This window comes from Stegodyphus dumicola, chromosome 10 (genome assembly GCF_044657685.1).
Source record: "Stegodyphus dumicola isolate Sdum_Otavi_A_Nest chromosome 10, ASM4465768v1".
In the NCBI taxonomy this organism is placed as follows: domain Eukaryota; kingdom Metazoa; phylum Arthropoda; class Arachnida; order Araneae; family Eresidae; genus Stegodyphus; species Stegodyphus dumicola.
Window position 1 is genome coordinate 143271611 of NC_140777.1, and position 13222 is coordinate 143284832.

Below are 13222 nucleotides of genomic sequence, written 5' to 3' on the forward strand. Positions count from 1 at the left end.
TTTTAAATACAACAAAATTACTGTTTCCGTTGACATTTTACATTTAGCAAAAATTAATGAAGATTAAGTAGAAGCATAAAAATAGAAATGTATATCATATCTCATTTGAAAGTAGACATAAGAAACACTATATTGCAAAAAATTCTAAAGAATTTTCTTTTAAGTAAAAAGAATTCTGAATTCAAACAGTTTCCAGAATTTAAACTTTTAGATGAATCCTAACATAAAAAGTTATTAACATTAATGGAGCTTGTTTAAAATCTATAAATCTGATCTATAAATGAATTGCGTCCATTTGGAGATTTTTTTTTATCAGAACTTCGTCATTAAAAATAACCACATAAGCAGGGCCGGATTTCCGTATAAGCTGCACAAGCTATAGCTTAGAGCCCCCACATTCTTGGAGGGAAGTAAAACATTAAAATATACTATAAATAGTATAAAAATATATTATAACAGACTTATAAAGGGTCCCATATCTCAAATAGCTTAGGGCCTTATCAAGTCTAACTCTGGCTCAGCACATGAGGGTTGTTTACCGATGGGAAGAGATACCATCATGGAGGACTTTCTAACAGAAACTGGTTCATATTCACGTTACGCATGGTGAAAATAGCGGTTTACCAACGAAGCTAAGCCGTTTGTAAAAACCCTGAGCAAGTATTCAAACTACCAGAGCTCCGTGATTTTATCAACTCGGACAATGCTGTGCTTTTCATTTTGTGAAGAAACTTTTAAAAATAACCTTAATACTGTTATTCGTCTGATTATATTTTTGTAATTCAAACTTCAGAACTTACTATATAATTTTCTCCTTAATGATGTTGCGTAATTTGGAATTTTATCTTGGAAGCGAACAGGAAATACAAAATTTACAAATACCCGCATTTTGACTTTTAGAGAAATCTGTATCCACAGAACAGAAATCTCTTCTACGTCACATGTTCGGCTCGTTCGAGTATCGTAAAAGAAAGTTAAGAAATAATGTTCCGAATGCTTTCCAGCTGCAACTTAACTTTAGCCATCTGTAACCAGCGCAAACAGTAAAACACAGGTACATGAGATCCAAATAGCCCACCGTATTACAAATGACGTCAGTCCCTCTCTGACGTCATTGCCGCACAGAATGACGTCACAAACAGTAAACGATAGTAATTTCTTTTTGCTCCACGAGAGGGCCTTTTCGCAACTTCCAACATTATCGAACGCAAACAACGTCATTTTCTACAATTTAACTTTCCATGAATGGAAACAATTTTTTTTATCTTGTTTACGAAAATACGCTATTTCGCAACCACTACAAAATGCAGACAAATTTTATAAAATTTTGCGCTTGCCATGCTAAACTAAAGGTGTTTTGCAAAAGGTTTGATATGTGTTTTTCTTTCATAGACTTGCTTATGGCGTAACGATAAACAAAATTTAGTTTATAAGCTTTAATTAAACTTTTAGCACTGCAGTACGCATGGGCAGTGTTGAGTTCGAAAACGAAAAACGACAAATATGTAAATGCTATGCATGTATTTTTTATACTAATCGTTACTAGTTTATTTAACAGTCTTAATTTTATTGTATTGCCATTACTGTTGTTAGAAGACATTCACGGGTTCAATAAGACACATATTTGCTAATCTTAAGAACAAATACAAATTTGTTAAAAGATAACTGCTTAACTGTTAAATAAACGGAAAGATGGTAGATTTATTTATTCTCGAGCGTTTGATACTCTGGCCTATACATGTATACTAAATTTCAGCCTTCTAAAGTGTTTATCAGACATGTAAGTATTTGCGGCAACCAAACGTTTAGAGCAGTTTTCCTATTGGAAATTCCTATTGGTTTTCTTATTGAAAAAATCCTTTCTCGCCCTCTTCAATAACCCTGTAAGTTTCAGATATTTCAACTAATCATATATCAGTATCGAGACCTTGTACACAAAAAGATAATTTAGCAACGCTTCTTTCATCCTCAGTTGGAAAGATGAAGAAATAGATGAAGAAAAGTACGTTTTTAAAGACAAAAAGTCGCCTTAATAGTGTGTAATATATTCTGGCAAAGTTTTGAAAATAAGAAGGGGGCATTATATAAATGTGTTCCTGAGGTTGACGGACATAAAATAAGTAAATTCAAAACGAAATAAGTTTGCTTCGGAAAGTAAATAAGGCCAGCAAAACTTCCTAAGTTTCCATGGGGGGTAATTATTTTGAAGTTTCAGGATAATACTCCATTTTGAAAAGTATGGAAACGTTACTTCAGGAAGAAAATATTTCCTATAACAATTTCTTTTTCTTTTAAAAATTTAAATTCTGGAATGGATAGGCATTTTGGCAAACGACATTATCTGATCCGTACTTTATCTCTAAGTGACCTTGTTGTGACCTTGCGCATACTTTGTGATAAGCTGTTTGGAAGAACTTACTAATTTACCAAACCTTTCCTACTTCTTAAGACAAAGAATTTACCCACAGGCCTATGTGAATGATAAAAGGCTGCCAACCACTGGTTATTAACTGGGTTAATTTTTTTTATCTTATTATAGATTTTGTGTATATTTTCATACTCCTGATTATCTTTGGAATTATTTCATGCAAATATTTTTTTAAATAAATGTTACAAGAATCTTAATTAACGTTTATTTTTCCAAGATTTTCCAGCCGGAATTATCCAAGAAATTGCAGTACTGACATTATTATAAAAAGCTGAGTTATTTTGGACCGTTTGTTTGGAATGATTGTTTCTAAACTTCTTATCACTTCAAATAGGATTGCATTGCTATAACGGCATTTCACATAAAATCATACTGATAGTCCGGAAGAAAGAACGTTTGCTGTATATTTTAATGTACCACAGCCTGTCTGAAATTTCACCGGTGATTATATGGAGTAGGAGAATGCCATTCGAGTGATTGGTAGATGCATTTTGAAATTAAAATGGGACTGTAAAATCCGATGAAGAAAACTATCGCTATCCATCATCTGTCTTTGGTCATTCATTTAATTCTTCAAGTCATCAATGATGAGTGACGGGCGTTTCATTCGATCTTCCATCGTGGAACGGCTTCCTCCCCTATCTTCGATCAACGTATTACTTTTTCACTTTTGTTTCTTTACTGTCTTATCACCACGCACCTGCTTTAATTGATCATAAATTTCAAGCGAATTGACTTTTGAGCGCATAAAACCCGAATAACTCTTCTTATTTCACAGCTAGCAAGATTTAGAAACTTAAAAAAAAAAAAAAAAAAAAAAAAAAAAAAAAGAAAGAAAAAGAAAAAAAGTTGTTCATTCTAACGAAGCAAATACCAACAAAAAGAAAAACTGTAACGGTACGGTACTCAGACGATATTGTGAAAATAGATTGCGTAAACTGACCGACCTTGAATTTGAATCCTCGTGTTTGCGCGAATGAACAAATGTTTTTATCTTTCTGAATGTCGTACATAAATTTACTGCTATTTGCAAAAATAGTGGACATTATCGATATTACAGCCTCAAATTTAAAGCAGTCGTCTGCTAACCTTGGAATAGTTCACTTCTGAAACATAGTTTCTTTTCTGCTTTGGTTGGAAATGTTTTGTCATCCAACCTAATCCAGGTAATAACACTGTTACGAATTTTGCACACATAGATTTTAGGGTAGTTAGATGTGAGATTGTATTTTTCTGTGAAATGATAAAGCGAGATAGACAAGCTATGCCGAAAAAGTAGGAATACAGGAGCAAGTGCGTTTAACATTGAGTAAACGAGTATCTCTATAATCTGCCGAGATATCGCCAAAATGGCATCGGATTTATTTCATGCAAATATTTTTTTTTCGCTAAATTTATCGCTAAATTTTTTCGCGACTAAATTTTATCGCTAAATTTGGAGAGAAATCGCCAAAAGTCGCTAAACCGGGTGACCGTCATTTTGCTCCGGTTCCTGTAGGTATTGTAATTGGTATTGTAATTGATCACTATAATTAGCTGTAAGCGTAATTCGACCCTCTTACTGCCTTCCAGTAATTTCGAGAGGAGAAAGTACTACAAATATCTCGGCGGCCAGGTGGTGAAAACTATGTAAGCCCGGTGAGAGGATCTGTTCTCAGTTGTTGTTGTTGTTGTTGTTAGCTCAGCGTGAGTTCAGAGCACTAACTCTAGTTTAGCTTAGCTTCGCTTTTTAGATGCGCTTTGCATTGTGTTGTGTTTAACGTTCATAGTAGTTTGAAGTTTAACTACTAATTGTACTCTGTGATATTCTGAAGAAGTTTTACAACTATTTCTGTTTAACCTTCCTGATCTCTGAAGTGTTTCTTTTGATAGAAATAAATTTTATCAACCTATCATCGGACCTGTGTGCATTCAGTCTATTACGAACTCGTACGCACGCAACAATGCTAAACCAAAATTTTATCCAATAACTTGAAGCTAGTGCGAAAAGAAGATTGTATGAACATAGGTTTTCAGATAATAAACCGATAACCTAATTAAGCGAAAAAAAGTACACATCAGCCTAATCAGTTCCACACTTTCAAATCAATCCTCTGCTGATGCTAGTGTATGTCGCGCTATGAGATATTTTTAAATTTCCTTTTGAAAGACAATTCTACTTCTTTGTTCTTGAATTTCACATTTCTCACCATGCGCTTTTGTAAATCGTCTTGCGAGTAAACTAAAGCGTAAGTAAATAATTTTATTTACCATGAAGTTAGGGCTGTTTACATGTGCATGGAGCATTTTTTCCTCTTTCAAACCACTGAAAAAGGTAAATAATTTGGATACTTTCAATTTTATTTGACTGTTATAACTTACTCGAGACTGCAGAATCGAACAAACGTATGTGCATTGAGCACATATTTTTATTCAAGTGCGCCATATATCCGTTTTATAAATGAGTATTTATGCGCAGCCTTCCGCTTACAGATTAAGCATACGTCATTTTGTCTCACAATCTATCCTTTCTTTTATTTGCTTTATTTTTGTATTTCGTTATGCATTTAGTCTTAAGACACACTAGTATATTTATTGCTATTTATTTTGGTTGCTGTTATAAGCTAATTGTATAAAGTCCAAATTCTACAGAGTGATCTTTTTAAAATGACAGTATTTGGAGCACCCTGTAGCGCGATCTAATAGCCGAAATGGGACCAAACTTGGTATTTAGACTAATCAAGACATGGGACGTCAAGACATACAATCGTACAGTTAAATTATTAATGTTCATTTACTACATTAACTTCCCCGGTGAGGAATTAGACCACATTCAATGTGAGCACCGTTCTCAGAAATAACACCGTGCATTTTGTGCACAACGTTCTCCACAGCCGTATGTAACATATCACGAGGAATATTCCGCACTGTCTTTGTTATGCTGTCGTTTAGAATAAACAAATTTGATACTCCCCCAACATAAACTTGAGATTTCAAATAACCCCGGAGCCAAAAATCGCATGGCGTGAGGTCAGGGGAACGAGGCGGTCATGCAACTGTAAAACTGCCACTTATGATCATCAGTGACGTTTTCGCGCAACAGCTGCTTTACCTTATTACTAATGTGTGGCGGAGCACCATCCTGCATAAAGATTGTCTGTTGGAGACGGTTTCTTTGTTGATGTTGTGGAATAACAAACTTTTGCAGCATTTCGTGGTACCTTTCTGCATTTATGGTGCACGTTTGGAGTCCTGTCGAGGTGATGGTCTCAAAAATGAATGACCCAATTACGAATTCGGCTGTGAAACCACACCAAATAGTGACTTTTGGGGAATTTAATGGGATTTCGTGCACGGTGTGGGGCTTCTCAGAAGCCCAAATTCGACTATTTTGTGTGTTTACGGACCCATTGAGATAAAAATGGCACTCATCTCCCCACAGAATGTGCCATGGGAAAGCATCCTCAATTTCTACCCTGGCAAGAAACGATAGAGCGAATGTCACTCGCTTATCATAATCACTTGGTTTCAATTCGTGCAAGCGGCTGATTTTGTAGGGGTAAAATCCAGTAAAATCGCATGGCGTGAAACTCTCCATACCGTGGAATAATTCATGTCCAATTGTCGAGCTACAACCCGGGCGCTGCTAGTACCAGCAACGGCTCCCTGCGATTCTTCGACAATTGCAGTTGCCACATCAGTTATTACATGTTCTGACACTGGTTTACGTCCTCTCCCAGCGCGAATGGTCAGTGACCACGTTTCCTCGAACTTCTTAATGATTTTCTTAAGACCATTCAGCAGCATAAGAGCTGCGGATGCATTACATTTATTCATGTAATACCAGCTTCACCAGTAACGCACGTTCCGGTAATGCGAGAGGCTTGTCCACCGGTTATGCGAAAGGCTTTACTTCAGCTGAGATTATTTGTCGGAGCTGTCTACTTGCTTTTATAGCCCTTATTACTGGCGCTGTCATTGCACAACATTGCACAACAACATCATAATAAGAATTAGTATAAAACACGGGTCTTTGATACCCGTGTTTTATACTAATTCTTATTATTGTAAGCTACAGCAGCGCCACAAATGCCCTAGCGGTGATTTTTGGAACTAAAAATTTTTCTCACGGAATGCTTTTTCCCATGTCGTGATTAGTCTAAATACCAAGTTTGGTGCCATTTCGGCTATTAGATTGCGCTACAGGGCGCTCCAAACACTGTCACTTTAAAAAAGATCACCCTGTATATCAAAGAATAAAAAAAAATGACAAACTTACTTTAGCATCATCAAACGCATTACTTCGCTGCACCTAATATCTTTCTAATGTTTAAAGGATAAAGCCTTATGAATGTAATACGATAAGAGCTGTGGTTCATAGTGAAATATTATCTACACGATTTTTATTTCTAAAAGTGTGCGGTGAATTGAAATAAGGGACAGAAAATATCAATCACTTCTACTGAGAAGCTACACTGCGATGGGGGGGGGGATGAGGACAGTTCTACATCTTCCGTTCTAGTGTGCCAATTAAGGAAATTCAAGTTGCGTTTTTCATGTCTCGAAAGCGCGACTTAGTATATATATTAGATTTATATATAGCACTGTTCTAATATAGGTACTTTGACACAAAATCAGGCTTTTTCTGAAATGATATGCCAATTTTTTTTTACATGTTTCAATTCTACGACTCGAATTATGCCTAAACATTTAATTTTGTAAAATTTGATGTGAAATTTACGGAGAAATTCATTAATTTATTTTGACGTATTTTTTTCAGTTTCCGCCAAGAATAATTTACTTGGGAAACTTCTTAATTTATAGCAACCTATTTTCCTTTTCTTTTTTTCATTGTAGACGAGCGGGAAAAATGTCCATTGTTCGTTATTTCAAATAATTTTAACAAAGTGCGTATGATAGTTTGGCGTTATTATCGCTAAAAAAAAAAAAAAAAAAAAAAAAAAAAAAAAAGATGCCAAATTTCAAAACCCTCCAATATATAAATTCATGTATATCTTAGGAAATTTTGAATAAAAAACTCTAAATTATTTTCAGGTGTGCCTACAAATACATCTACTTTAAGGTGATGTTAAAAATTTTATAGGTTATTATATAAGCGTGTTTTAGAAAAATTTATAAAAATATTTAAAAATACAAATTAAAAATAAATAATAATAAATGTGAGAATTATATTTGGATTGAGCCTAAATTTCGAGTTCTGGAAAAAAGAATCAAGTAAGTTTAATAATAAAAAAGATATTAATAAATATATATCAAATTCAATTAACATCGAGGAGCTAAAATTTTGAGAGCTAATTTTTTAAAAACTACTCGTGCGATTTTTACAAAATTTGGCAGTTTCGCATAATTTGAGTCGTAGAATCGAAGTATATAAAACAATTGGCATGTCATTTCAGAAAAAGCCTGATTTTGTGTCAAAATACCTATATTAGAAACATGCTACATATAAATCTAATATATATCCTAAGTCGCGCTTTCGAGACATAAAAAACGCAATTTGAATTTTGCCGATAGGTCCAGTAGAACGGGAGATGTAGAACTGCCCCCCCCCTGTTTTTTTAAAATCAGCTTTCAAATAATCATCCATTTTGACCAATTTCTTTTGGAATTATTCGCAAAAAATTGATACGTCTAGCGCTTAGGATACTACAGCGTTCTAAAGAGTAAACTAACATTGCGCCATGTAACGATTTTAGTGAAAACTGATAGCGGGAATGCAACAACAGAGACGTGAACCTAAGAGAGGTGACATGGTTTTAAAATTGAAACTATGTACACATTTTAATATTTATTTAAAAAAAATATGAATTCCTTGCTTAGGGTATAAAACTTCCATTGATAGTGGGAAAGCAACAGTGGCGATGTCCACCTAAGGTGTGTGATGTGACAACAATGTTCTAAGGTAAATGTCCTGAGCGTATATAGTATATAAATATACATATTGCATTTTTCCGACTGTTTTTATAACGCCGAGTTTTCTGATTAAATCTGAAACATAATTATCTCACGCTTTGCAGAATGGCAACATAAAGTTTTAAAGCGTTGAATTTAAAATCAAAATTTCATTAAATTATAAAATATTATGTACATAAAGACCGCTTTCTGAGAAATCTTGTTACTTTTATTTTGAGGGTCAATGAAACTTTAGATCTGTGCGAAAGGCAAACACATGGACACTTTTCTTTATTTATAAAGAGATAAACTGTTTGTTCAGAGTGAAAGTGAATTCACTTTCAGAACTTTATCAATACTTTATTTTTTTACCAAAAATGTTTTGAATAGATCAATAATATATGAGACAGAAAGTGAAATCTTCTCGGCAAAATTTTCTAACTGACATACTACTAGAAACACAAGTTTCCGGAAACAAATCTGAGCCACTGTAAATATAGGCCAATAAAAGAAAATTAAAAATCTTATGTGTACACCACATGACTTCCTCGTACGGAATACTAAATTATACGCATCTTTTGCTACATTTCATTTAAACTTATTTCCTCGAATTTCATTAGGGATATATTTCTCATTCAATTAATTCAGATCTCACTTCATGGCAAGGCAAAAATACATAAAACCACAAAATATCTTTATTAAAAAAATCTAAAATACCAAATACAATTAAGGCAATTAAAAAAAACAATTTTTTTCACTTAAAATTATAGATTCTACGCAAAAACAAGGTATTCGGCCAGTGGCCAATCAGGCAGATTTTTCGGTGCACAGAACTCTAATTTTTACTTTTAGAAGTTTACTTTTGGTCTCGATCAAATTCAAAAGACAAAAAGACACTGAAGCTGCAGAAACTGACTTAATGCACTATTCTGATCAGTTTCAAACGTAAACAAATATGGCTGCTATGCTTAAAAAATTAGGCTTAGCCGCACTTAAATAACTTTTAAATTGTTGATAATTCTACAACTACTGCATGCAGATTAACTAAAGGTGTAAAAACCTTAACCAGAGGATACGAGTAATATAACTCAATCATTTTTAAAGCATGAAATGCGTAATTTACCAACATATAAGAATTAAAAATAACCGAGCTCACGGAGCCGAGTAACAGAGTAGATATAAATATATATATCTATATTTATATACTTTTGGTGCATCCAGTTACATCCAAAAAGGGAGGTGCACAGCTACATGCTGTAGCAGTCCTACACAAAATTTCGACATTCTGAAGCTACTTATTTTTGAGTTATGAGAGATACATACGTACCTACACACGCCACGCAAAAATCACTTCTGGATCCATTTTAAATCAGTTTTAAATTCTTTTGGAGAAATAAAGTCCTTTATTCTGTCCTTACGTACAGAGATCATGCAAAAACATTGTTAAATTGCATTTGATAGCTATCAAAATGGATATTTTTGTTGAAATGTGATGCCCGTAATACTTCGTAATTACAATATTTCCTTTACTTCGTAGGAGGAAGTAAAAATTGGCGAACTATTGCTATTAAATGGAAATTTTGGAGTCTTGTAAATACTACTGAGATGACTGAGTGCATAATATAAGATAAAGATGATATTTAAATAATAAAAAAGTTGCTGTCAAGAAATTAGCAAAAATAACCGAATGACCTTTGTATACTTAACGATTAATGCTATGTGTATATACGTATATCACGGTCCCATTTTCTACTTCGAACTTAAAAGAGTTTAATGGAGAACACTCGTTCAAGATGACAGAAAAATGAGCCCTGCCAGGTTCAAAAGAGAAATTTTTAAGCAACAATGACTTACCGCTTCGACACATTCGTCTTTTCGTACCCTTTGCCGTTTCTTTAAGAATGTGAGAAACAAACAAAAGAAAGAAGAAGAATTGATACAAAAACATGTTTCTAAAAATAATTTGTTTTCTGTTCCTTTTTTTCGTTTCTTTCTTTTCCTTCTACACTTCTTATCGACTGACTGATAATACGTTTTTTTAAATGAAGGATAGAATAGCGTTATATGTTTGGCAACTTTCAGTACGTGGCTATCTGCTACAACTGCAGGAAGGGAGGAAGGAGCTTGTGCCACAAGAAAACAGGTGCTGGAGATCACGGTTAAAATTAGAAGGCATGCACAGGGTTGCCGTATTTAGCAATTTATCACAGCAGACGATACTTCTGCATGGTGAAATTTATGAAACCCGTTAAGCTCTCTCTCTTCATTTTATGGCTCAATAAAGATTCAATAAAAGGAAAGCTCCTCCAGAGCATATCATTTCTACACTCTTCGACACAGCTCAGTTAAAACAAAACGAATGAAAAACAGGACTTGGCTATAGAGTAAAGTATTAAAAACAACATTACACATTAAACAAAAAAATCTGAAAGCTTTCATATTTTATATTGCGCACAAAGAAGCGTTTTTTTAACGTTTCTTATGTTACCTTTATTTAATAAAGATCATGGTCTTCGCACTTAAACCATAAAATTCAATTCAACAGTAATATCGCAAAATAATTTTAAAATGAGCATATTTTAAGAATTTCCGATACACAGTCTCGCGCGCTGGAGATAAAAATGTTTTGTTTTTCCGTACAGTGTTGCCATTGTACGCATTGAAATCGTTGAGTTTTTTTAATCCAAAATTCGTTGAAGTGTTACAAAATATGAAATCAATAATAAAACAAACTCCAAATACCAAATTAGGGCTTTCAGGTGCCCATATTCGGATGGAAACGTTCAATATTCAAAATTTGATAGTTCTAGATACCGTTGTTTTATCATAATGCGAGAAACATAGATGCGTTTATGCAGAATCTTTATTGTTTAATTTCTTTAAACATAACACAGGGCGATAATATTCTTAAATTTTCTAATGCTAACGGACTTTTGGATCACCCGGTATATAAAAATGTAAATAAATGTTCAAAGATGCAATCTACATACTTCTCAGTTGTTTCATCATTGACGAATTTAGCATTCGAGGTTAAATAAAATTGCAATGATAGCTATCTGCTTAAAAAACGGATACCCTTTATATTTTCAAAGACGAATCTCTTGATTTGTTACAATTGCAAAAGTAGACCAACTTTTCGGTTTAAAAGACTACAGATTTCAAATAAACTTACTTTCCGTTTTCATGTATTGAATCTTTTCTACAAGGTGTTCTCTTTTCAAAGCAGCCAGTGTTTCCAAAACCATAAACAAATGCTGTAATTTAATATTACTTTTATACGGCGATTGCTTCTATAGCAGAACAAAATAATCTAGAAACATGCAAAATCATTTTAAAAAGAAATTAAGAAATCTTATATCTTAATTATTTAGATCACAATATTCCCATTTTCTTCACATTCCAGAAAGCGAGACTCATATGTGACACTACCAAATATTACTGCAGGATTATTCATTGAATTATTGTGTTCCTTACGTATGCGAATTTTTATTTTGCGTGGATGAGACACTGCAGTGATACGTCTTTTCAGTCATTTTTTTTTTTTTTTTTACAAAATGGAGGAATTCCTGAATCAGTAATTGATTTACGTTTTCCGATTCGCGATTCACTTTCAAAAGTTCTGAAAAAAAATGAGCCTGAAAAAAATGAGCCTGATGACGGTATAATTGGCGCAGGAGTTGAAATGTGATAGACAATAATTCGTCTCCACCTGGATTTGTCAGTTACAACATAGTCCGGATTTGCCAATACTACGATTTGTCAATTAGGACAACCATCTCCTCTCCAGCCACTCTTTAATTTGGTTCGAAAATAAGGAATTTTAGTGCTGCCTTACCGAGTGTCTTTCGTACTTTATTCGTGTATTGTTGATATAGCCCGGCTAGCAAGCGGAACATCTGGTATTGGAGTCCTGGTGAAGCCATCATTGGTGTATCACATTTCCTTCTCAAAAACAATGTAATGACGCTACACTGTTTTGCCAAGATGGTTGTTTTAGGGAGATGGTCGCGATGTAAAGCTGATGGATGAATTTTCGAAAACAGCCGTCGTCAAACCTTAGAACTGCACGGACCACTACATATATAATTTTGGTACTTTTCCGTTTTGCCGGCGCAAACGCTAAAGTCGCCAATAATGGTACAACTGATGCCAAACGGAATATCTTCGCTGGTAACCTTTTACGCCTCAGTTTCAAAACAAGTTGCAGACATTTTTTTATCAGATTGATTGTTTCTTTCAGTATTGGCATACTATTACATAGAATTTTTACAAAATAGTTGAAATTTATCCCCTAAGACAATTCGCGGTAGTTAAGGCAATTAATTAGAATGCAATCACACCGCTCATCCGAACGCGAAAATATAGAAAAGGCAAAATCAAAGGTTAAATTCATCCATTCTAATGAAAATGCACTAGCGAAGTAAAGCACTGCGGTTTTACATAATTTATGAGTAAGCTACTCGCACGAATTAAAATAATTCTTGCATTTAAACTTGTATTCCAAATTAAGACTTAACTTGAAATTAATGTAGATAATTACTAAGAGAATTAGATTTTTGTAGCGTAGTTTACATGAGATCGCTTGGGGTCACGTGATACGAACTGGCGAATCAGGATTTTGAACCATGAAAGCATAGTAAATTCTTAAATTAATGTCTTTTTAGAAATTTATTGTCTTTATTTATTGGCTGTTTACAAATTTTTAAACCCTATTAAAATGTTTATGCCTTCAAAATAAAAATTCTTAAAATTAACATTTGTTAACATTTTTTATGTGTATACTGCATGTTGTCGCCAACAAAGTCTGCTTGGCGAGATTTGCGCCGGTGAAACGGAAAAGTACCATAATTTTATATTTGGCGAACCACTACTATGAATTAAAAAAAAAAAGGTAAATACATA

The 13222-nt window shown here is 33.8% G+C and overlaps 1 protein-coding gene across 5 annotated transcripts in view; it reads right to left on the reverse strand.

The window, feature by feature from the left end:
• Nucleotides 1-10421, reverse strand: part of LOC118199053 (uncharacterized) — a 225354-nt gene extending 214933 nt beyond the window's left edge. For all 5 annotated transcript variants that reach the window (XM_085825631.1, XM_085825630.1, XM_085825629.1 and 2 more), the window contains exon 1: nucleotides 10175-10421. The gene's annotated coding sequence lies outside the window, so the exon portion shown is untranslated. The remainder of the gene's footprint in view (nucleotides 1-10174) is intronic.
• Between the last annotated feature and the right edge of the window lie 2801 nt (nucleotides 10422-13222).